We start from the raw sequence: 26,950 nt of genomic DNA, 5'->3' as shown, positions 1-26,950 counted from the left end.
GTAACCTGCAAATGCCAGCATGCTTAGGAAGTCAAAAATTATATTTTAACGTATTTTAATGTCTTAAACATTTTAGGTCATAAAATTACTTTCTATCTTATATCTTTTTCTTCTTTGAAAGTACACTCAACCTAAGATTTTAAAACAATACAGAAGATAGCCTCACAGAGAAAAGGTTTTATAGGTTCAGTCATTAAGATTAGCTTTATGTGTTTCATGAGTTCTATAACTACAGGTTTTTTTTAATGTTATGCTACATTTATTTTCTTATTCACTTATCTATGTGGTTCGGATTTGATAAGGATGGATTTTTTTACATTTTATATTATCGTTCATTCTATTTTGCCTGTGCTGGTCTGTGACTGTAGTTAAGTATTATTTTAATCACCTTAATGAGAAAGTTTAAGTCTTTTTTATGGAAAAACTTCACTTTATGATCAGCATCCCTGTATCTCCCTGGTGATATAATGGATAATTGTGTCTTCGAATAAAAGAAGTATAAATAGTAAAAAAAAACAAATCTAACAAATAAAATATTTTTTTTAAAAAAATGGTATGGGTTGGTGTGTAACTATGAAACTAAGAGGGGAAATACATACAATAGATCCAATGAAGGTGATCTGATCTTGTGAAGTGGTTGTCGTTGTCGTAATCATCATCATCATCATCATCATCATCATCATCATCATCATCATCATGTCCTCTATGGTGATGATACAGGACATGGGGCAGCAAGTGCTTTCCAGAGGTTTCATGGGGCAGCAAGTGCTTTCCAGAGGTTTCAATCATTTGTAGCATCTTCGGCATTGTTTCAAAAGACATTAATAGTCTCAAGAGCTTCCTTAAGTAAGTTTGTAAGTAAGTTTAATTTTATTTATAGGCCGCCCAATCCCAAAGGACTCCGGGTGGCTTACAGAAGGAAAGAGAAAAAAAATAAAAGAAAGTAAAAATAAAATAAGACAAGTTAAAACAACATAAATACATTCATTTCAATCAGGGCTGGACCTCAACAATGAGGTCAATAGCCCCAGGCCTGCCGGAAAAGCCAGGTCTTGACAGCTTTTCTGAAGGACATGAGAGTGGGTGAGGTCCAGATTTCTGGGGGTAGTTCGTTCCAAAGGGTCGTGGCAGCCACAGAGAAGGCTCTCCTCCGGGGAGCCACCAGCTGACATTGTCTGGTTAACGGCATCTGAAGGAGGCCAACCCTGTGGGATCTTACCGGCCACTGGGAGGAGTGTTGCAGTAGGCGGTCTCGCAGTTATGCTGGTCCTAAGCCATGTAGGGTTTTAATGGTAATAACCAACACCTTGAATTGCGTCCGGAGACCAATGGGTAGCCAGTGCAGCTCGCGGAGGATAGGTGTAACATGGGTGTACCTAGGAACATCCAATATCGCTCGCGCGGCTGCATTCTGGACTAGTTGCAGTCTCCGAACGCTTTTCAAGGATAGCCCCATGTAGAGCGCGTTGCAGTAATCTAGCCTTGAGGTGACTAGGGCATGAGTGCTTCCCGATCCAAGTAGGGCCGCAATTGGTGCACCAGGCAAACCTGGGCAAAGGGTCCCCTGGTCACAGCCGACAGATGATGTTCCAGTGTCAGCTGTGAATCCAGGAGGACCTCCAAATTGCATGCTCTCTCTGAGGGGTGTAAGTTTTCGCCCCCCAGGATCAAGGATGGACTATCTGGGCTGTACTTTGGGCAGAACATCCATAGCCACTCAGTCTTGTCGGGATTGAGCATGAGTTTGTTTACCCCCATCCAGATCCTAACAGCATCCAGGCACCGGCATATCACGTCCGCCACTACACTGAGCTGGCACGGGGCAGAGAGATATAATTGTGTATCATCAGCATACTGATGATACTTCACCCCATGCTGTCGAATGATCTCACCCAGTGGCTTCATGTAGATGTTAAATAGGAGGGGGGACAAGACCGAACCCTGTGGCACCCCACATTTAAGGGGCCTAGGGGTCGACCTCTGTCACCCAACCAACACCGACTGCGACCTGTCAGAGAGATAAGAGGAGAACCACCGTAGAACGGTGCCTCCCACCCCCACCTCCTCTAACCGTCGCAGAAGGATACCATGGTCGATGGTATCGAAAGCTGCTGAGAGGTCAAGAAGCACCAAGATAGAGGAATGTCCTCTATCCCTGGCCCGCCAGAGATCATTGGTCAGTGTGACCAAAGCAGTTTCTGTGCTGTATCCAGCCCTGAAGCCAGACTGAAAGGAGTCTAGATAATCTGCTTCATTCAAGGTCCGTCGGAGTTGAAGCGCCACCACCTTCTGAACAACCTTTCCCAAAAAAGGAAGATTGGAGACAGGACGATAGTTCTTAAGAATAGCTGGGTCCAGAGAAGGCGTCTTCTGTGCTGTATCCAGCCCTGAAGCCAGACTGAAAGGAGCCTAGATAATCTGCTTCATTCAAGGTCCGTCGGAGTTGAAGCGCCACCACCTTCTGAACAACCTTTCCCAAAAAAGGAAGATTGGAGACAGGACGATAGTTCTTAAGAATAGCTGGGTCCAGAGAAGGCGTCTTAAGGAGGGGTCTTACCACCGCTTCCTTAAGTGGCTGCGGGAAAGACCCCTCCTGTAAAGAAGCATTCGTAATCCTCTGGAGCCAGCCTCGTGTTACCTTCCTGCTGGTCGAAACCAGCCAGGAGGGGCACGGGTCCAATAAACAGGTGGAGGAACTCATCGCTCCCATGGCCTTGTCCACTTCCTCAGGGGTGACAAACTCGAACTCATCCCAGCAAATCTGACTAAGACCCTCCCTCGGCATCTCAGCTGGTGCTGCCCAAATAGAGTCCAGGTCCGCCTGAATCTGAGTGATTTTATCCGACAGAAACTGGACCAACTCCTCAGCTCTTCTCTGCAAGGGTTCCCCTGCTTCCTCACCTTTTAGGAGGGAGCGGGTCACCCTAAACAGGGCAGCTGGGCGGGATTTCGCGGATGCAATAAGAGAGGGAAAATATGTGCAATTTGCCGCCCGTATCACCACTAAATAAGTCCTAATAAAGGCTCTTAACAGTGTTCGGTCAGATTCGGAGTTACTAGCCCTCCAGCATCTCTCTAGGCGTCTCTTTTGGCACTTCATCTCCCGGAGTTCCTCAGTGAACCAAGGTGCCCTCCTGGATCCACTGCTGCGGAGAGGCCGCAAAGGCGCAATCTGATCCAGAGCCTCAGCCGCTGCAACATTCCAGGCTGCGACTAAGGCCTCTGTCGGGTTGTGGGCAAGGGAGTCAGGTATCCCTCCAAGCTCCTTCTGGAATCCTTCCAGATCCATCAGGCGCCTGGGGCAGAACCACTTAATCGGCTCCACCTCCCTGCGATGGGGGAGTAGCATCCCAAAGTCAAGCCTCAGCAGGGAGCGATCTGACCATGACAAGGGTGAGATCTCTATTCCCCTTAATTCAAGATCACATCTCCACATCTCCACTGCCCTGAGAGAAATGCAAGGTCAAGTGTGTGACCCGCTCTATGAGTTGGACCCTGAACTACTTGGTTCATGGAAGCCATGAACTCCTGCGCTCCATCAGAGTGTTCACCCAGGGATGGCAGGTTAAAGTCCCCCAGTACCATCAGTCTGGGGAACTCCACCGCCAACCTGGCTACCACCTCTAGGAATGCAGGCAGGGCCGTTGTGATGCAGCTGGGAGGTAGGTACATCAAAAACAAGCCCACTTGAACCCCTAGGTCCAACTTCAGGAGAAGGGACTCACACCCCACAATCTCTGGGGCAGGGATCCTGCGAGGAGCTAGTGACCCTCGGATAATAACTGCCACTCCCCCACCCCTTCTTTGGTGTTGCGGCTGGTGTAGCACCTGGAACCCATCTGGGCACATTTCCGAGAGGGGGACTCCTCCCTCATGGCCCAGCTAGGTTTCAGTTATACATGCCAGGTCCGCCTACTCGTCTAAAATTAAGTCCCAGATGAGGAGAGCTTTATTTACTACAGACCTGGCATTTAGCAACAGCAACCTAAGGCCAGAGCCCTACTCTCCTCTGCCACCAGGCCCTTGAGTTGAGCCTTTAGTAGGGCCGGAACAAGGAATCGCTGTAAGGTAGCGAATCCTTCTTCCCCGGTAATGGCCAGCCCTACAGCTCCTGTCATATCTGCCCCTCCCAGTCATGACCGAAATTCCCCAACCCTCCCCCATCGCCATAGACCCCCGCCCACCTCCCATGGCCCCCATTCTTCCCGACAGGCCACATTCATCATCCATACCAGGACGGGGGACGGATCTGGGCCCCCATCCACTTCTGCATCCACACTCAGTGGAGGGGGCCACAGGACACCCAGCCGATCCCCTCATATACAACACACAACCACTCTCCTCATACAGCCCCCATAACAATAGTTAAAATACAGAGTAATAATATAAAATTAAGCAAATTTAAAAAATTAAAAGTGGGGACACGCTCTCACCCATTCATACAAACATTCCCTCAACACACAAAATAAGCACAATTTTTTTGCCCCACAAAAGGGGTTGGCGCAAGTTTAAAAAAGGTGAACTTGGTAAAAAGTTTAAATTTAAGAGAGGGGGGCTCCACTCTATTAGTCTTCTCCCCTGCGGAGTCCAGAAAGTATATGCAGTCTGAGAGTCTAAAATGGCTGAATAGGTCGATGCCAGTTGGGGAGGGGGGAGCTGGCTTTCTGACCACGTTCTCCTCGTCTCCCCGTCCACTCCTTCTACGAGGCTGTACAACATGGCAGCACTATCAGTGTGGCCAGAGGTCTCCATGGCCGCAGTAACAGTTAGTTAGGATGATACATTAGGATGATAAGCAGAAAATCCCTGAGGACAAGGGCGGGGGCGGCCAGAGGACGAGGGCAGCCGGAGAAATGCACCACCAAAAGGCAAGCCCACGTCGCCCAAAAAGGGAAGCCCAAGAAGATAGCGGGTGGCAGCGGCAGATAGCAGCGAGAAGGCCGCTTTGATGTTTTAAGAAGCCAGGATCACAGCTGCCGGAGTATGGACAAAGCAATAGCAATAGCAATAGCAGTAGACTTATATACCGCTTCATAGGGCTTTCAGCCCTCTCTAAGTGGTTTACAGAGTCAGCATATTGCCCCCAACAACAATCCGGGTCCTCATTTTACCCACCTCGGAAGGATGGAAGGCTGAGTCAACCCTGAGCCGGTGAGATTTGAACCGCTGAACTGCTGATCTAGCAGTCAGCTGAAGTAGCCTGCAGTGCTGCATTTAACCACCGCGCCACCTCGGCAAAAGTCCTTAAGTGTTTGGCATCAAGTTTTCCAAGACGAGCCTTGTTTCCTCTTTCCAAGGTGGCGCAGTGGTTAAATGCAGCACTGCAGGCTACTGCTAGATCAGCAGGTCAGCGGTTCAAATCTCACCGGCTCAGGGTTGACTCAGCCTTCCATCCTTCCGAGGTGGGTAAAATGAGGACCCAGATTGTTGGGGGCAATATGCTGACTCTCTGTAAACCGCTTAGAGAGGCCTGAAAGGCCTATGAAGCGGTATATAAGTCTACTGCTATTGCTATTTCCTCCAGGAGAAAACATTCAACATAATGCAATTTTGGGAGGCTGGTCTTTAGGTATATGTAAGAGAGGGCCAAGAAACCACATTTGTTGTTTATTCAGAGTTCTCGATAGATGTTCTAAATCTGATCTTTCTAGCACCTCTTGTTTAGTGACGTGGTCACGATATGAGACATGGAGGATTCTTCTCAAGCAGGTTAGTGGAAAACATTTAACCATTTAGCCATCTTGACTGTACACTTAAAATTACTCTCCCATTAGATTGAATGGAAGTGAAGATAGCAAAAGAGGATGTGGAAGCTGTTTGGAACAATGGTTTCTTAGAGTGTCACAGAATTGTATAGACTTCCAATAAGAGATGGTATGAAAAAAGATGTTTGGTAGCTTCAGAAATGAATGAGAAGCGAAACATCTTCAAAGAAAAACCAGAAAGTCCAGTTGCCTCTTGAAAAAAAACCTTTGGGACAACCATGACCTGGATGACTGAGAATCTCCATAGACATGTAGAGGTATAATTGTAGGAAAAATATGGATGAGGAAAAAATAGTGTGTGTATGTATATGATTCCTATTGCATTGATAATAATTTGTCAAAGGGTTGAACTGAAACTCATTGTTATAAGTAATAATAACTAAGAAAAAAAAAGAAAAAGTTGCATCCTGTTAAAATGATGACTAATGGTAAGGCTGAAGATATAGAAGATATGACAGGAGCAATGCTAGAATATAGATGTAATTTGCTTATGGAATGGCTGTTTAACTCATTTAAGTGTGTGTGAAGACTTCATGCTTGCTAATAGGAAGGCTGCACCCATGGGTTCGAGAGAGTTATATTTCGGTTTTAACTTAAGTGCATGGATTATTTCAAGTTAAGCTTATGGATCTCTTCAACAAGCATAAGCTGCAAAGCTGCAATAAAGAGAAATATGATATCTTTACATAACTAAGGGCAGAGTATAATTTATGGTGATTTACTAGAAAAAAGCCACAGCAGATGATAGTACTAAGTACTATTAGTTACTCAATAAAGCTGGTTTGTAACTGGAAGGGAGGGCATCAGGAGGGTGCGCAGGGGTTCAGGAGAAACTCTAGCTAAGTTTCTGTGCAGTTCAGACACCCCAAATCCCATTACTGGCTGGCTCTGCCCACCCTGCCCTTCTCCTCTCAGGAGTCCCCATGTGGCCTGTTTTGGATGCAGGTTAAGTGCAGGGTGTGCACAGAGGCTCAGGGAGGGCAAAAAATGGGCCTACCAGAAGTTTGCGAAGGCCAGAAATGGGCCCATTTCCAGCCTCCACAGCATGGGGAAGCCATTTTCACTTTCAAGGAAAGCCTCCGGAGCCCAGGGAGGGCAAAAATGCATCCCTGCCATGATGGAAGAGGCCAACTAGGCCACGCCCACCCAGCAACAGGATATAGAACCCCTTGCTAAAAATTTTGAAGCCCACTTCTGAGGATAGCCCAACTAGAATGGAAAGTTGAAAAAGCAATTCCTGTGAAAAAGCAATGCTTCATTGATGCCAAGAAAACAATGTGATTGTGCCCACAAATTGACCTCGAGATGATTTCCTTGAATCTCTAATAAACTAAAAATTAATTAAGTCCTATTGTGATAAATCCTATATCCACAACATTAGAATTTTCCATATTTATTTATGCCTAGGTTCCTGTCATTCCTATTCCCACAAGGCTGCCATGTGAAGAAACAAAACAACAACAACTAGAAATATTTTGTTATTTTCATGCCCATTTCTGCTGGCATTCACTTTTCTATATGCATCTTCCTCTATTATTGCATGTTTGTTTGTTGAGACAAATGGGAAATCAAAAGAATGACTGCATTACTTCAGAAGGTGCAAATTGTGTCAAGTCACCTAAAATGCTTTAAGAAACAAATTTCCCCAGTCCCTGGAAATGAGAGCAAAAGAAAAAGAAAAAGTAATGAATCAGCTGTATCTTTCATTATTCTTTCAGTTGCCTTCAGGCTGTGTTTCATATTCTATCTCCTGAATAAAATCAGAAAATTATATAAAATTATAAAAGTTTGATTACAAAATCAAACTGTTCTAGGCACTCTTTCATCTTACTACATTATAAAGGTCTTTTTAAATATGAATTTGTAAAATGACAGCCTTCTTTTTTGGTCCTACTTCTTAGTATACTTAACATTTCAAAGGTGCTTTTATATTACAATTTATTCTTTGTTCTGTGGGCTTTTTATGTTGTGATCAAAAGGGTTGGCTTGGAAATGAAAAAAGCATTGATGCAGATCTGGAAAAAAGATTGGGGTTTCTTAATTCTGTATTTATATTATATTATATTGTATTAATTATATTATATTAATTATGTTATTATATTATTATTTCAGATAGTTCCTCATTTATTACTGTAATTGAGACCTGATTTATATGTGTAAGTCAAGCCGGTTGTTAAATACTTTCTCAGGGTTCCAAATAGCATCCAAAATTAAATCAGAGTCCAAGGCAAAGTATTGCTCAAAGTTCCAATTTATTGAAAGGGCCATGTTGGCACATCTGGGAAAACTTGAATCTGAAAACTTCCTGGTTTTCCCCGCCCAGTTGAAAGTTCAAGATCTTACCCCACACCTACAAGCCCATCATATGGTTCAATCTTTCACTGCCATGCTGACAATTCCACCCATCCAGTTCCGGTCAGGTGCAGAGACAAGGATGACCTTGGCTTTCTAAAAGGAATTTTGTTTTGGCTACATAGCATCTAACTCCATACAATCCCCCCTCCCATTTTCCCACAATAGAAAAGGCATAGTAGAATAATAGAAATTATGGCAGGCCAAAGATCCAAAAGGAATATGGCTGCAGACCTGACACACTTTTTTTGCAGCAGCAATTGTTAAGTGAACCCATTGTACCCAATTGTGGCTTTTTGTTGGAAACTGGAAGTAAACATCAGCATTCTGGCAAAAAAAAGTAGTAAATTATGGTCATATGACTGTGGGATGCTACAAAATACCATGATGCAGGCTGGCTGCCAAGTGTTTTGTGATCACATGAGTACAAGGGAGGAGTATCCATAGGAAACTCAAAACCAAAGTATAAGTAGCTTTGGAGAAATCTGTTGTAAATTTGAACAGTCACTAAGTGACCCATCATACGTTAATGACTAAGATAAAGATTTCCCTTGGCCCATATGTGCTAGTCGCTCCTGACTCTAGGGGGTGGTGTTCATCTCCGTTTCAAGGCCGAGGAGCCAATGCTTTCAGAAGATGTCTCGGTGGTCATGTGGCGCATGGAATGCTGTTACCTTCTCACCAAAGGTGGGTCCTATTTTTCCTAATTGTATTTTTACATGCTTTCGAACTGCTAGGTTGGCAGAAGCTGGGACAAGTAACATGGGAGCTCACTCCATTACTCAGCACTAGGGATTGGAACTGCCACACTGTCAACCTTTCTGATCGGCAAGCTCAGGATCTTAGCCACTGAGCCACCACATCCCTAAGTTAATGGCTACCTGTATATTATATTATAATAATCTGAGTTTCGGGGACACGTGCATTGTGAGTATATTTTTTTATTTCATAAACAATGTAATCAATTATACAATAGGCAGCGTGAAAATGTTGGATGCCTTTGAGTAACTGAAAACTCTTTAGATGAGCAACTGCAATCAAATGTTTTCTTTAATTGCTGATGTGTCACTCACAAGGGACAGTAGCATATGCTTATCTCAAATAATCATCCAGGCTGATTATTTGTAACAATGAAATTGAGAAGGTGTCATTAAATCAATTATTATTCTTTTGTCTCACCCTTCCTGGAATTAGACCTGAATTGGACCTGAAGTAGTGTTTGCCATTGTGAGAACAGTTTACTTCTAAGTAAAAAAGCCAAGGGATATCTCCAAATAATCAGAGAAAGAGCTAAAGCTAATTAACACTATTTTTTAACATTGAAGAATATCTACCAAAGAAAGTTTTATCTAAATAATTGTTCCTATCTTAATCAAAAATAGGGAATAAGTTCTGTGTGCCTAAACATGCATAGGTATTTCAGCGAAACACCAGCTGCCTTGGCATAATCTTTCTGTAAATGTACATGAGATCAAAAGTCTTGTAAGGCATTCTCTGTTGCTACAAAAGCAATGTTTATGTAAATCAAAAGTCACCACATTAGCATCTCTCTCCTTCTCTATTTCATGGCCAGGCCATTCCTGTCTTGACAATCAAGAAGCAGAGTAGAGGAAGGAGAGGAGGAAGGAAGAAAGTAGAGAAGGGAGGGAGGGAGAAAAGAAAGGGAAAACAAGGAGGTGTTACAAAAGGAGGAATGGATGGTAAATAAAGCAACCCAAAATGTACATAGTAACCTATTAAATGAAATAATAAATATATAAGAATGATAAATGTAAAGAACAATAACAATTATGTAAATGTATACTTAAAATGGTATTTAAGAGAATAAAAAAACAACAGCTCACAAAGTGATTTGTGCACGCACGCATTGGCAGACAAACATGCACACACACACACACACACACACACACACTCATGCAAACTCTCTCTCTCTCACACACACACACAGTTTCAAGCTCCTTGTGAAAGATCAACCAGCTTTTTGTTAGAGAAATTTACATGAAGTAAACATTTGTGCACTATTAAATTCATTGTGTTCAAAGCCTTCTTCTAAATGATAGATGCTAGTGCCTCACAGAAACATATTTGTCTTCTTGTTGGATGATTATGTTTACTGCCTTCTATTGACCTTTCCAAGTAGTTTGATTTTATCTTTATTTGGTTACTAAATCACTGCCTTTAAAAAAAAGTCCTGTGTCTCAAGCTACATTTTTTCTTTTCTTTTATAGATCTCTAGTGGACACTATTTTCTCTAATATGAGCACTGGCTCAAACTTGCTGTAGCTTATTAGGCATAATTTTGCCACATGGTTTTGCAGTATAGCCTCTTCACAAGGATATTTATTCTTTATTTTAAAATCCTGGCTGCTTCTCTGCATCTAACATTCACGGTGTTCATTCACCCAGATTATATATTTGCCTACTATTTGTAGCATGCTTTTTCCGCAGCAGGAAAACAGCAGAAGTTCTGAAAGAGGGTCCGGAGATTCCTTTGCGTTGATTGCATCTTCATTTTTATGAAGGAATAGTAAAAGCAAATTGTCTTCTTTGCCCTTGTCTGGGAAGCGTGGGCCAGATGGTGTCGGCTTCAATGGGAGTGATGGGAGTATGATTGGAAGTAACCAATTTCATTGTATTTAAGTACAATGACAATAAAGATTATACTTACTTATGAAAGTAACTCCATTGATGATTACAGGAATTCCTCAGACAAAGAAATCTTTTCAAGATCCCAATGGTAGAAAACTATCCCAGTTCTTTTTTAAATATTGCAGGGGACAGTCTGTCTGGGTCGCCATGCCTTTGGTGAAAAAGGTTGAGTCAGCCACAGATTTTGTCATAGTCAACAGGTGACTAGGACCACCAGGGACATCCAAGGTACAGGCAATTAAAAAAGTCAAGATGATGACCACTGCCATGCAAAAATAATTCTTCCTCTTTTACATGCACAGAATGCACTTTAAATAACTGTGAGGTTTCAGTTGTGTGATCACACCTTGAACTATTTTCCAAAACACCAAAACACAAGACAAAAAACAATGGATGGAAACTTATCAAGGAGAGAAACATTCTAGAACTAAGGTGAACTTTCTTAATAGTGGGAGCAATCAACCAATGGAATAGCTTGCCTTCAGAAGTTATGGGTGCTCCATCATTAGAGGCTTTTAAAAAGAGACTGGACAATCATTTATCTGAAATGGTATAGGGTCTCTTGTTCAAGCAGGAGATTGGATTAGAAGACCTCCAAGATCCTTTCAAACTCTATTGTTTCGTTATGCTATGTTTGAGCAATATCCCTAAGGACCATTCTTGTTTTAATCATTCTCTTCTCCCTCCTGCTCTCTCTCCTCATTCTCATGTTGGTCTGTTGGAAAATTCTAAACTTGGTTACAGAAAAATTTCATTTAAGTTAATGATGTTGTCAAGTTACCTCTTTTATAAGGAACTCTCTTATATTTATCTTTTGTTGCATTTTCTGGAATGACTCAGAGTCCTAATACTCGCTGGTCCAGTATTTGACTACTAATGATGTGATTGTAACAAAATGAATTGTTAAGAGAAAAGTTTCCTCCTTTGATGAAATCAGAGATGTATGGTACTCTTGCTGATAGTTGAATATCAATAGTTAGCAATATTTCATGCTGAGTGGGGCTAATTTTGTGGCCTGATTCCTCTCTCATCTCACTTCTCATGAAATTACATTCTTGATAGTGCTTCCTATCTTCAAAGCATAAGCATCAAGCATACTCTTGGTCTGAGTAGGAGAATTTTGTCAACAGAGAGTCATGGCAAATAAAACCAATGAATCTTGGACTTATTTATCAACACTGGAGTATCTCGAGGAAGTCATAAGTAAAGCTACAACATTATTATTTCTTGAGATAATGGAAAAAGAGGCTGGGAGCACTGCTATTAGTTGTTCTACTATTCTTACAGAATACTTTGCCTTTAAATTTAAAACTTGCACCATCTCTCCCCATTAAGAATCTGCTTAAATTAAAATTAAAATTAATTGACAGTATTTTAAAATTTCAATTTTGCTTCCAATTTCCAATTTCATCTTGTATTTTACTTGAACTCTTTCTTCTTGTTGTTATTTGTTTGTTGTTGTTGTTGTTATTATTTGCAATTTTGATTACCATGGATGTTAAAACTGGCTGTAAGTTTTAGTGGATTGCTGTAAACCGCCAGGAGTGTTTTTGATTTGGCGATAGGCAGATAGAACGAATGAATGAATGAATGAATGAATGAATGATTAGTAAATACTATCAGTTCCTTTCTTTATGCCCAGCATTGGGTTTATTGAATACAGGCAGCAATACTAATCTGATAAAGTGAAACAATTTGAGTAGATTCAAACTCATAAAGAAAAATTGTGTTATTTCATATTTATCCATGAATTTTAATACAGGCACATTTGCAAAACAATTAATGAAAACTTAGTGCTGCATTTCCAGCATTTCTCAGATAGGGATGGCAATAAATCTGACTTGAACAAAGACGTTGCTTTAATGACATAAATGCACAAATGAGTGAACTGTTTTTATACCGTTATGCCCTATTTGTTTGCCTGCTGTTTCCATAGAACTGTCATCTATGGGGAACGATGGGTTAGGAGAGGTTGAGGATTATTTCCATCACTGCAGATTTGTTCATCAAATATTACAATTCCCATTTCAAGCCTAGTAATAGCACTGTGATTTATGCAGCAGTTTTCCTGAGTATTCAAATTATTTCATATACTAATTCTTCAATTAGTATTCATATACTAACTCTTATCCATAGTGATTTAGTCATAAATCTAGCTGAGTTCAACAAGACTTTTAGATAAGTTTTACAGCTTTAATAATGGCTCAAACTTCATAGTTATAGAAATGCTTGAAAAAAAATTGTTAACAATTAGGAATAGCCTAGAACAGAGATGAGGTTTCTTTGCATACCATTATTTCAATCCTATTTATATAGCAATCTCTGTCCCATGTTTATGCAGGTAGTCCTTGATCTACAACCACAATTGAGCCCAAAGTTCCTGTTGCTAAGTAAAACATTTAATAGAAAGAATAGAGGAATATGGAAAAGTAGCAGGCTTGAAAATAAACAAAGACAAAACAAAGATTATGACAAAGAATATGCCAGCAACACAAAAGGAAGAGTTGTCAGAAACTTTGCAGATTCAAATTACAAGTAAGGTTAAATATTTGGGGATATACTTATCACCTAGATGCAGCACTCTTAAGGAGGACAACTATACTAGACTAAAACAACAAATAGCGACTGATCTGATGAAATGGGAAAATCTGCACCTATCAATGATGGGAAGAATCTCTACAATTAAAATGAACATTTTACCTAGAATTTTATACCTGTTTCAGACAATCCCAATCAGATTGGGTAAGGATTTTTTTCAAGATTTAAATAAAATAGTTTTGAAGTTTATTTGGCAAGGGAAAAAAGCTAAAATAAAACTTAAATTGCTACAAGATGCTAGAATTAGAGGAGGATTTGGCCTACCTGATTGGGAGCTATATTACCAAGCAACAACCTTGATGTGGATTAAGGAGTGGATATCATTAAAAAACTCTAGCTTATTGAATGTAGAAGGTCATGATTTACTGTTGGGATGGCATGCTTTCTTATGGTATAAGGGAACTAAAGCACATGGTTATTTTAGAAGACATTATATAAGGAGGCATTGTTATTAAACTGGGAAAAGGTAAAAAGATTACACTACTTAAAAATTCCAGTCTGGATATCAACAACTGAAGCATTTTCATATCCAATAATATATAAAAAGGAATAAACAGTTAGATACGTTGAATTATTGAATTCAGAGGGTGAACTCAAATCTATCCAAGAGTTGAAACAAGAAGGGATAGAAATGAACTGGCATTCATATGTACAGATACAATCTAGATATAATGAAGATAGAAAATCCAAAGGTTTTTACAATAAAATGACTGAGTTAGATAAAATTTTAACAGGTACTGATGAAAAAGTAATTAAAAAACTATACGAATATTTATTGGAGGTTAAATTACAAGAAGAACAAGTCAAAGAAACTATGATAGCTTGAGGGAAAAATTTTAGGTATGGGATTGATTTAGAGAAATGGCAGAAACTGTGGTCTCAAAATTATAAAATGACAATGTCTACTGCATATAGAGAAAATTTGTATAAGATGTTTTACAGGTGGCATCTACCCCCAACCAGAATTGCAAGAATGTCCAAGAATAAATCAGAAAAGTGTTGGAAATGTCATCAGATACCGGGCTCATATTACCACATGTGGTGGACCTGCATTGAAGCTAAAAGATACTGGACTAAAATCCACATGTGGCTGGAGAAAATGACACACAAACAAATAGACTTTAAACCAGAGGTCTTTTTATTGGGGATCATACCAGAAACCTATAACAAAGACTTAAAATATCTGATTGTAAATGTGTTAACAGCAGCCAGAATCGTATTTGCAAAAAACTGGAAAAATGAAACAATACCAAAGCAGGAAGAAGTTATTCGAAAAATAATGGACTGTGCTGAAATGAGTAAATTGTCACTTGAAATTAGAGAACAAGAGGACGAGCAATTTTATAAGATATGGGACTTGTTTTATCAGTGGCTGGGGGGAAAAAACTTGGAAATGAAAAATGATTTACTCATGCTATAACTGAAGAAGTTAAATGATAACACAATCATGCTGTGAAATAAATTAACAATGATACAATGAAAAATTAATATATCTATGAATTGAATATTTTAGAACTTTTTGCTTTAAAAAGGATAAGGATAATAATGATTTTATGTATACTTTTTTCCCCCCAAGATTAATCTTTTATTACATTTTCATTTTCCTTTATACAATCACTTAAATACTGTGCAGTTAAAAAAAAAGAAGCAATAAACAACTCATAACACTTCTATCCTACATACACCCTTCCTTCTACCCCTCCAACTTTCATTTCTCCCTTCCAACAATCCCCTCTTCTACTTCCCCTCCCCCTCAGCCATTCCTTTCTCCCCTTCCCACCATCTCACCCTCCTTACATTCCCTTCTCACTCCCTCTTAATTCCCCCCTCTTCTTTCCCTCTACACCTCGCTTTGGTGTATTTCTAGTATTCATTGGTCTATTTCTTTTGTACTAAAACAAAAGAAAAATAAAAGGAAAAGAAAGAAGAAAAGAAAAAAAAAAGAAAAAAAGCAACAGTATCCAAGTGCATTCATTGTTCTGAAAATTGAGTCTATATTTCCACCCTCCCCCCACCCACCCCCTGAACCCCCCTCCCTGACCCCCTTCCGACTTCCCAGATCCCATTCCCGGCATCGTTCTTTATCAAGCAAAGTCTGGAGTATATTGAAACCAAATAGATTAGAAGTTAAAAAATAATAAAAAAAAATAAAGAACAAAAAAGAAAAGAATAATAAAAAGAAAAAAAAGGGGGGAAACCCCCCCCCCCAAGAAAGAGAAGTCAATAAACTCTCTAACATTAAACTCAGCTTCTCATTATTTTTAAAATCTTAAGCAATGTCTTTACCTGCTTCCGCATATAAATTTTATACCTCCCATCCTGTCTTTACCCGTGTCCGCATATATATTTTATCCTCATCCATTGCTCCTCTCATATTTACTCCACCCTCGTGTAGACTCTCCAGATAATCTTTCTTAACCTTGTATTCAAATAACAATTTATACAAAAATCAGCTTACATTCTGGATCAAGGTAATCTAATTGAACTTTCACTACCCTTCCATCTACCCCACGCCACCCGACTCCATTCATCCCAAACCACAATCCAAGAAAACTACGATCTCCGCTCCTCGCCCCAAAAAATAGATCATGCGCAGTTTAAATTAAGATTCAAACAAGTCTTATATAAGTCCCATACAATATATGTCCAAATTCAGCACCGCTTCTTTCAGTCTCAATATCTCTTCATCGGTATACAGCTTTGTCATTTTATACCAGACAGGAGTCCTGAAATTTTATTCAGATTAAAAATTTAAGAAGTATTTTAAAGGCATAGCTGGATCTTTATTCTTTACTCTTCTGCCCTTCCGGAAGGGGAAAGCAACACCCTCCACCTTGTAGCCACGTGTCCCGCTGCTTATCTTCTCCTTCTCCTTGTCTTTCTCCAAGTCCGGGTGAATCAGGAAGTCCCGCCTTCAGAGTTTTGTAGTAAAAATCTCGGGCTTCGCAAACAGAATTGAGACGATATTTTTGGTTCTCAAATGTGACTGTGATACCAGATGGCACTTCCCATTTATATTGTATCTCAGAATCTCTGAGTTTTTCAGTTAAGAAAGTGTAGTCTCTCCTTGCTCTTAATATTTGAGATGGTATTTCTTTAAAAACAATCAAGTCCTGTCCATCGATTCGCAGCCTGTTATTGTAGAACTTCTGTATTATCGCATTTCTGGATTCTCTTGTGGTGAAATATATAATTATATCCCTCGGAAGCTGTCGTTGTTTTGCTACACATGAGTTCTGGCGATAAATTTTTTGAATCTGCCAATCAAAGTTAAATCCCGGACTTCCCACCGAACGTCTGAAAGCCTCAAAAAAGGTCTGTTTCAAATTCTCCTGTTCCTTTTCACGCAATCCTCTGACTCTTATTGCAAACGCAGTCTTATTGTAATTTATCATAACGAGTTGTTTTTGAGCATTTTCAACTTCCTGTTGTAACGTTTGAATTGTAGATGTCAAATTAGAATTAGCTTTTTCCAAAAGTTCCAATTTGTCCTCCATTTCAGAAACATAGTCTGTCATAACAGTCATAACTCTGATCATATCTTCCCTTGTTTGAGCAATCTTGGCATCCAGTTTATCATATAAGTCCGATAAAAGTTGTTTAATTTCCTGTCTGAACTCTTTAAGGGTTTCAAAAAGAAATTCTTGCGTTAAGAGATCTCCAGTAGAGGGTGTGGGAGGCAAGGGCAGCGATTTTGTAACAATTTCTTGAGATGTATTATTAAGGAAACACTTAGACTGCTTCGATTTGGGAGCCATTATAAAAAACGCACAAACAAACAAGCAAACAAACAAAGTCTCTGCTCCCCTCGGTTTTAAATGGGATACTATTTATAGACTTTTAACAGTTAATAAGGAGAAGTCTTCAGGAGAATAGAGCTGATTGAGTGTGTCATATATCAAACGCAGAAGCTATAAAATCGCCATCTTGTAACGCAGCTGGATAAGAAAGCCTTTTACAAAATTGAAGCTGGTATTTTGAATAGTAATAAGAAAAAAATTTACGACTTCAAGTTAATATTTGGTTTTGAGGCCATTTCAAAATTTATCTGCCTGCAGTTAATAAAACTCTATTGCCTGAATATGCAGCTTTAAGTAAAGAGGCTGAGTTCCCCTTTTATTTTGAAGTTTAAGGCTTGGCAAAACTTTCAGTGAGTAAACATTGTAACAAGACCATTCAGCAGATTCATCACCATTTAACTTCCAGATAAGCAAAGTTAATGAAGGAGTAAAATTCTTGTAGAAATGAAACTAATTAAAAAGCTTCTGCTGGCCTATTGTGAAACCAAAACATATGATAAGCAATCTCTTTTGTTTTGAATTCTTGTGAGAATTAACAAAAAGTGTTCATTATTACCGGAGAAACCAGCCTGCTCGGCACCATTTTAAAAGCCTCTAAGTAAATAATTTTTCGGAAGAGAAAAAGAAAAGAAGCTAAAATGTTGATAAACAATTATTGTCCACGGAAACGGATTCAGCTCGTGATAAGATTAAATCAAACAAAACTTTGAACTGAGTGGGGGAGACCTACTTTGTCCTGCACAAGGCAGTTTGAAATTCCCAGCACGGACAGCCGTTCTGCCTTGGGCTAGCCCCCCTTTCCCTGCAAGCACAAAAGCTGCAAAAATCGAAGAGCATTTGCCAGCAAAACAATTTCTTCTTTCCTTCTTGCCTGAAGGATAAGAAAACCTGATAAGACATCAGATGGAAGATCCTCTAAACAGGTACGTAGCCAGGAATTCGGAGGCAGCTGATTTTTTGCTGCCACCACCAGCAGGCTCCTCCCAAGAAGTCCGATTTTATGTATACTTAATAGAGGACTGGTGATATAATGTATGTTAAGAACGTACTATAATGATATCTTGTTGTTGATAAATAATTTTAATAAGGGAATAATTGAAAATTGGTATATATATGTAGCGACTATTTAGAATATTTTGTTGAAAAATGAAGGAATAAGACTTCTGTTTGAAAGTATGATGTACAAGGATAATAATGAACATAAGCATATTTTCTGGGAAAAAATAATACTAATGGTAACTGAATATATATTGTAGAATGAAAGTGAGGTATTTAGTTATACTTGATGAAAAATTTGAGATGGTAAATATTATTCGAGAATATGGATGTTAAAACACTTGTAACCAAACGACATGCTGTATGTGATGATGGTTTTTTTTGTTTGTGTTTTTTCTGTGTTTTTTTAATTGTTGTGTGTATTAAATATATAAGTATATATACAACAGAGAGATACAAAGTATGTGTGCGTGGGGAAATATAGTTAGGATAGATTAGCATAGGTAAGGGAATAAGAAATGATACTAAATTATGTTTGGGTTGGCGGAAATACCATCCCAAGGAAACATAAACTGAGATTAAAAATAGACACACCAACAACAATAGAAAAAGAAAGGGAGAGAGGAGGAGAGAATGAAAAAAAGACGGGGGAAAGAAGAAAGAGGTAAGGAGAGGAGGATGGAAAGGGGAGAAAGAGGAGGAGAGAGGGTAGGAAGGGGAAGAGGAAGAGCATGAGTAGGAGAAAGGTACGGGAAGAAGGAAGGGGAAGGAGAGGAGGAAGGAAGAAAGTAGAGAAGGGAGAGAGGGTGGAAAGAAAGAGGTAAGGAGAGGAGGATGGAAAGGAGAGAAAGAGGAGGAGAGAGGGTAGGAAGGGGAAGAGGAAGAGCAGGAGAAGGAGAAAGGTACAGGAAGAAGGAAGGGAAAGGAGAGGAGGAAGGAAGAAAGTAGAGAAGGGAGGGAGGGAGAAAAGAAAGGGAAAATAAGGTGGTGTTACAACAGGAGGAAGGGATGGTAAACAAAGCAACCCAAACTGTATATTATAACCTATTAAATGAAATAATAAATGTATAAGAATGATAAATGTTAAAACATCTGTAACCAAACGACATGCTGTATGTGATGATGGGGTTTTTTTGTGTTTTTTTTTTCATTGTTGTGTGTATGTGTTGTCTATGTAATAAAAATTAAAAAATAATTAAAAAAATATTAAGTAAATGTTGCTCCCATTTTACGGCCTTTCATGCCACACTTGTTAAGTGAATCACTGCAGTTGTTAAGTGAGTAACATTGTTGTCATGTGAGTCTGGCTTCCCCATTGACTTTGCTTGTAAGAAGGTCACATAAGGTGATCACATGACACTGGGACACTGCAACCATCATAAATATGAATCAGTTGCCAAGCATCTGAATTTAGAATAACAGAGTTGGAAGAGACCTTGAAGGTCTTCTAGTCCAACCCCCTGTTTAGGCAGGAACTTCAGACAACTTCAGACAAATGGATATCCAACATCTTCTTAAAATTGTCCACTGTTGAAGCATTCACAACTTCTGGAGGCAAGTTGTTGCATTGATTAATTGTTCTAACTGTCAGGAAATTTCTCCTTAGTTCTAAGTTAGAGAAATGTCCTGACAGTTAGAACAATTAATCAATGCAACAACTTGCCTCCAGAAGTTTTTTATTTTAATTTTGATCACATGACCGTGGGAATGCTGCAATGGTCGTACATGTGAAAAATGGTCATATAAGTCACTTTTTTCAGTACCATTGTAACTTTGAATGGTCACTAAACAACCCATTGTAAGTCAAGGACTACCTATACTGTGAATGTAGTCAGTTACACAAATATGTGCAGGGTAGGTGCTGAGGGAGGGTAGATGGGTATAAATTGAAGGGGTATCTTGTCACACAGCAGACCTGTGAACTGTGCCTTCCTCTCAATGACAGATGCATTGTGTGATAGACAAAAGTAGAATTATCCATTATCAATTCAGCAAGATGGGTCAAGCTCTATATGGGTGATACTCATATAGACTTTTGCTTTCCAAACCACTTTCTTTTGTCGGTAGTTGGTGCTTCTCAAAATAATCCTCAGATATATACACAGGGGCAATTCTCCTACCAGTGACTAAAGGATATCTAAAGCATCATCAACTCATCACTGAGGGGATATAACACCTCTCCTAGTGACAATTATTTCATCACAATAATAGCTGGGTGACCTTAGAATATACTGTGACTTACTCCTAAAGAAATAAGGGTAGATTTCATGCAGTTCTTCCTTCAAGTTCATCAGATTGTATACATCCAGACGCATCCAGCCAGCAAAACAGCATATAATTTGAGGCACAGCATGCAATTTTGTTCGTTTCCCCAAGCACTTTAGCATTTTTTTTTAAAAAAACCACCCCTGTTTTTATGCTTTTAAGTGCCTGCATTATTCTGGGATAATAGCTCTTATAAGTTGTTTTTTAGAATAATTATTACATCTTTCCTATGCTAATTGTTAATTTTATTTTTTTAAGTGTTTTTAATGTTTGAAGTAAATGTGCAACCCATCTAGGCAAATTCCATTTGGGGGTAGCTCAGATTGGAAATAGAGAAACAGGAAAAGTAAAATGTTCATTTTTACATGCACGTGCCTCAATATATCTGAAAGATTAACTTAAACAAGTGCCTTCTGGTGATTGGGAAAAGCTAGAATCTCTTACGTGGACAAGGAAAATGTTCTGAAAAGTGGATATTCATGAAACATCACCATTTTTTCTTGAGTGCCTCAGGCAATATAGAAAACAAGAAAGAAACAAAAACTTAAATATTTCCACATCTCCCTTTGTATTCACTCATCATTCAGTGGAACTATAACAAAGATACCCAGAGGTGGTAATTCTTAGTTGTTGAGGAAAAGAAATGCATTCCCCCCTCAGAGGTTCATATATATATATTTTATCTTCTGAAGTTCCAGATATCACCAGGTTGAATATTTTTAGTAAATAGTTCAGTAAAGAAGCTGTGTTGGTTTTCCATTTTTTAAAGAATTCGCAAAGCACAACAGGAGAGAAATGAGTGATACATGGCCCAAAGCCACAGGCTATCTTTCAAACAATGACCAAAGAAGAAATTAAAGTGGCAAGAAAATGAAACTTGTTTTCTCTGGGGAGAAACCAACACTACAACAAAACACGACATCAGCTGGTGATGGAGGTCAGCAGTGGCAGGTTTTAAGACGGAAAGGAAGCCAGTCCTGGGAGCAAACTCTGGAAATGTAGCATACCCAATCAACTGTAATTTTGTGAGAGGAGATCACTGTCGAAAACAAAAACAAAAGGGAATTTCAAGATTAGAAACTTGAAGCCAACGAGAAAGAGAGCAAAACGCGGTGCCAAATCACACAGCAGCTTGTAAAATCATCTGATCGGTGAAGCTCAGAAGCAAAAGGTGATGATTCTAATTCTCTGTTTGCTGAGAGCAGTGCAATGTAAAATTAAAGCCTGACTGAAAACAAGGAGATTTTCTTTGTGATATAATGTAAAATAGTGCTGTAAATTTATTAATAAGGCAAGATCTGTCTGCTGGTTTGGGAGGATAATTGTCCTTCAGCACAAGGTGGCTACATGGACATATCCATGGATCTTTAGTGACAATAAGACACAAAGGGTTTGCCTTTGTTTCCTTACAGGATTTGAGCTTTCAGTTTTCTGTCTTAATCTATGCTTTCAGGAGTCCCTGGCTATCCTCCACCTAAGTGTCAATCAAACCAGAGGTGCATTGCTGTCAGTTCACTCTGGATTGGGTGAACCAGTAGTGGTGGCAGCGGGAGGCTCCGCCCACCCACCCGGATGCTTCTATGCATGTGCAGAAGTGTCATGTGGTCACACACAAGCACACGAGCGAACCGGTAATAAAATAAACTGCAACCCACCACTGAACCAAACCTGATGTGTGGGTTATGACCCAGAAAACATTGCATTCTGAACATGGACATATAAACCATTGGTATTTATTTAGTTATTGGATTTCTATATATTTATTTAGTTATTGGATTTCTATATAGAGTCTTGGTAGTGCAGTGGTTAGAATATTATATGGCAGGCTAATTCTGTTGACTGCCAGCAGTTCGATTTTCACCGGCTCAAGGTTGACTCAGATTTCCATCCTCTGAGGTCAGTAAAAAGAGGACCCAGATGGCTGAGTCTAAGTGCTATTGCTATATTTCAACTTCCATTCAGGACTTCAAGGCAGCTCACATTGCCTTCCTATTGATTTTTCCCACCAACAACCCAGTAAAGTAGGTTTGGCTGAGAAACAATGACTGGGTGGAGCTATCCAGTGAGTTTTCATGACTGAGGATGAACTAGAACTCGGGTCTTCCTGCTCTCTAACACCTTCACCACCACTCTCATTTAGAACATTTTGCTTGAGTAATGTGTTACTTTTGAGATGTGAAAGATATTTCTGAAAGGCAAGTGGTGATAAAGAATTAATGGACTGATTTAATCCTTCATTACATGAAGAAGGCAAAAATGTCCCTTGGGTGACATGAATAACTAGCTGTTTCAACTGTGTGAAAAATGATGAAAGGAAAAGTGGTGCATAGCTTTCATTTTTTTGTGGCTTCTTCAAGCTATTCTTTTTTGTGGCTTCTTCAAGCTATTCAGAAATAATCCTCTCCTAAATGAAATTACTGCAACATGTGAGTCAACTTCCTTGCTTTTAGATTCATGAATAGTGGTGATATTAAATAAAGTGTGTTGCAATACATAGGCTGAGTTTTTATGCCCCAAGGAGGGGAATAAAAGACCTTGTGGAAGAACTGTAATGTTAGATACCCCCCTCCCAGTTATTGGTATTGTCCAAAGCTGAGAAATACAAACCTCTGGAAGGTCCCAAAGGTGGCATACTGGGAAAGAAAGGGGAGGAACAGCTAGATTGGAGCTAGTTTGATAGTGCTGAGAATCAAGTGGAAAGGATTTAAAAAAGGCTATGTGACTTAATTGTACAAATGTCAGACTGAGCTTTTAATTTTTGATCTCCAAGATAGACCACATTATATTAAGTGGCATTAACACCACTTTGTCCTAAGTGGAGGACAAAGGATGAATTGATTTGATCATGTAGGGAGCCATGGTGGCACAGTGGTTAGAATGCAGTATTATAGGCTAACTCTGCCCACTGCCAGGAGTTCGATGCTGACCAGCTCAAAGTTGACTCAGCCTTCCATCTTCCAAAGTTGGTAAAATGAAAACCCACATTGTTGGGGGCAATATGCTAACTCTGTAAACAGCATGCTCTAAAGCACTCCAAAAGGGTATATAAATCTAAGTGCTTATATTGTTATTGTTATTATTCTGGGTCCCATCCTGGGAAAGATGTCATGTCAAGAATTGTTGAATATCAATTATGGATGGACAGAGCAGAGAATTACCAAATGTAATGTTCAAGTTAGAGACTAAAGAAAGGAATATGCTTTGCATGTTAATATCAAATTTATCTGATTTCAGACTGATGCTTTTATTCCTCCTGATGCTTTTTTCTAAATAGGTAGGTATGATTTGAACTATCTAATCTGGTTTTTAATGGAGTAAATAGAATTTTTGCTGCTACTTGCCAAATTCTCTTAAATGTTGTTTGCCAAATGTCCTTTAGGAAATAAAGTGAATATGATACACCAAGGAAGCATTTTTTTTACTCCTATTCACCTGTACTAGGTTGCTAATATTTCAGTGCTATAACTTTCTGTTCCAGCTAAACAACTTTTCATGACTTTGTCCTTCTTGCTCCTCTTCCTTTTATTCCTTAATTTCTTGTCTCCCCCTATTTGTTGAGATATAAAATTCAATTATTGGGTCATGCATTATGCACAGCCATGATTTGCTGAATAATGTTTTGTTAAATAAACCATAATTGACTGACCTTACATACGAAATAAATTCATGCCCTATCAATATTTTCAGGGGCTAAGAAGAAGGAAGGTCAGACAAAAATCACTAAAAGGTGAAATTTCAGATATATGAACTGTAATCATAAAATGCTGCCTGTGTAATTTATTTATACATAATATGACACAAATGGTAGTGTGGTGATTAAAGTGTTGAATCAGGAGAGGGAAGATTCAAATCTTAGCCTCTTCCTTATACAGTAAGGTGACCAGACATCCCGATTTCAGTGGGACAGTCCCTCTTTTGAACAATTTGTCCCGCATCCCGTTTTTTTTTTAAAAAGTCCCGATTTTTTTTAAGTTATGAAAAAGCCTCCAGCCGCCTTGAGGCTCTCCTAGCAACTGGGAGCGTATATTATTCAAGCCAAGCGCATTCCTGCCCACGCGTCCTTGGGAGCTGTTGCCAATGGCTGAGGGAGGAGACCGTGGGCTTTCCTTACAGATTTTTTCTTCTTCTGTTGCTTTGAGCAGCCCCTCCCTCCCCCGTCTCTCTTTCTCTCTCTCTCGGAGCTAGAAGCTGCCTCCGAGGCTGTCCAAGCTCAGCCCCTCCCCCTCCCCTGCCCCGGACTGCTGCTTTGCCTCAGCTGCTCGGGGCTTCTAAATTGGCATTGTGTGTTGTTTGGGGAGGGGATTACTGTGCCATTGAAACACAGCGTATGTCTCACGTGGCTGATAGCCTGGTCTCTATACAGAGGAGGTAATTTTAAAAACCTCGGAGCGAATCCAGAAAGAGGGGAGAAAGAGGCTGAAGGAGTGTTTGCACAGGAGGGGGAATTTATAAACGGCCCAGTGAATCCAGAGGAGGAGTGTGTGTGTGTGTGTGTGTGAGTGAGAGAGAGAGGGGGGGGCTGGCTGAAGGTGTGCACAGGAGGGGGAATTTATAAATGGCCCAGTGAATCCAGAGGAGGAGTGTGTGTGTATGTGTGTGTGTGTGAGAGAGAGAGAGGCTGAAGGTGTGCACAGAAGGGGGAATTTATAAACAGTCCAGTGAATCCAGAGGCAGAGTGTGTGTGTGTGTGTGTGTGTGTGTGTGTGAGAGAGAGAGAGAGAGAGAGAGGGGGGGGGGGCCCTGAAGGTGTCCACAGGAGGAGGAATTTATAAACGGCCCAGTGAATCCAGAGGAGGAGTGTTTGTGTTTGTGTGTGTATGTGTGTGTGTGTGTGTGAGATAGAGAGAGAGACTATTACTAAGTGTTGTAGCTTCTGATTCTTGATGAATGTATTCTTATTTATTTTTCTTTATGTACACTGAGAGCATATTCACCAAAGACAAATTCCTTGTGTGTCCAATCACACTTGGCTAATAAACTATTCTATTCTATTCTATTCTACTCTACTCTACTCTACTCTACTCTACTCTACTCTACTCTACTCTACTCAACTCAACTCAACTCAACTCTACTCATTTCTATTTCAATTCTAATAAGGAGTTTAGCTTCTCTCTCTTGAAAATGTAAGCTAGCATAAGGCATTATTATGCAAGCTAACTTTAGCTTTCAAACAGTTCATTTAGTGACCAAAGTTACAATGGCATTGAAAAAAGTGACTGATGATCATTTTTCACACTTAGCGACCATTTTTCACACTTAGTGACCGTTGCAGCATCCTCATGGTCACGTGATCAAAATTTTGATGTTTGGCAACAGATTCATATTTATGATGGTTTCAGTGTCCTGGGGTCATATAATCGCCTTGTGTGACCTTTTGATAAAAATTTTAATCAAGCCCCTCCCCCATCAATGGTGTCCCTCTTTACCAATCTGAAAATCTGGTCACCTTATTATACAGAGAAACCAGCTGGGTAACTCTGGGGCAGTCATTCTCAACCTTAGACTTGGGAAGTTGAACATTTTCTATTTATCAACCAGCAGATGACCAGAATGATAGATTACAGTCAATAACAGTGTTTCTCAACCTTGGCAATTTTAAGCTATTTTAATTCTGGCTTATTTTAAGGCCATTTTAAGACTTCAGCTCCCACAATTCCTTAGGCTGCATGTTGACTGGAGAATTTTGGGAGTTGAAGTCCAAGCATCTTAAAGTTATTAAAACTGAGCCAAGGTGGCGCAGTGGTTAAATGCAGCACTGCAGGCTACTGCTAGATCAGCAGGTCAGCGGTTCAAATCTCACCGGCTCAGGGTTGACTCAGCCTTCCATCCTTCCGAGGTGGGTAAAATGAGGACCCAGATTGTTGGGGGCAATATGCTGACTCTCTGTAAACCGCTTAGAGAGGCCTGAAAGGCCTATGAAGCGGTATATAAGTCTACTGCTATTGCTATTGCTATTAAAAACTGAAAATACTAGTCTATAACTTTTCATTAAAAGGCCTTCACTGGTATCTCACCCTTTGCATTCTGCTGCTAACCCTGGTCTACATAAAAACTGTGGCTTATAAATCACAATAGTCATGTTTACACAACGTAAGAAATACAAAAGAAAGCCAAAATGTGAAACATCCTAGGGCTGAACCAACAAACCATGTAATAGTTTAGCATCATGTGTAAACTCAACCACTGAAGAACAATGAGACTCTTAGCCTAATCTATGTTTCATAACGATTGAGAGTATAAATTCTCAGGGCATTTTCCAAGTATGTAGCTTTCATCACTTCAAGATCAAATAAAAAAGGTGCCAAATAAATATATTATTATTTTCACTTCATTATGTATGTATACATTTTAAATGGAGATATTGAGTCAATATCAGAAGCATTCAATCAGGGCTTATGCTTACTGAAATACATTCAAAGACTACCATTATTTTTAAGCATTCCAGATTCTATTTACTTTCTATTGACAGTGATTCACCAAAAGATCAATAGTTAATTACGTTAAGTTCATATCGTTCATTAACCC

This window comes from Thamnophis elegans, chromosome 3, assembly GCF_009769535.1.
Source record: "Thamnophis elegans isolate rThaEle1 chromosome 3, rThaEle1.pri, whole genome shotgun sequence".
Taxonomy (NCBI): Eukaryota; Metazoa; Chordata; class Lepidosauria; order Squamata; family Colubridae; genus Thamnophis; species Thamnophis elegans.
This window is presented reverse-complemented; position numbering follows the sequence as displayed.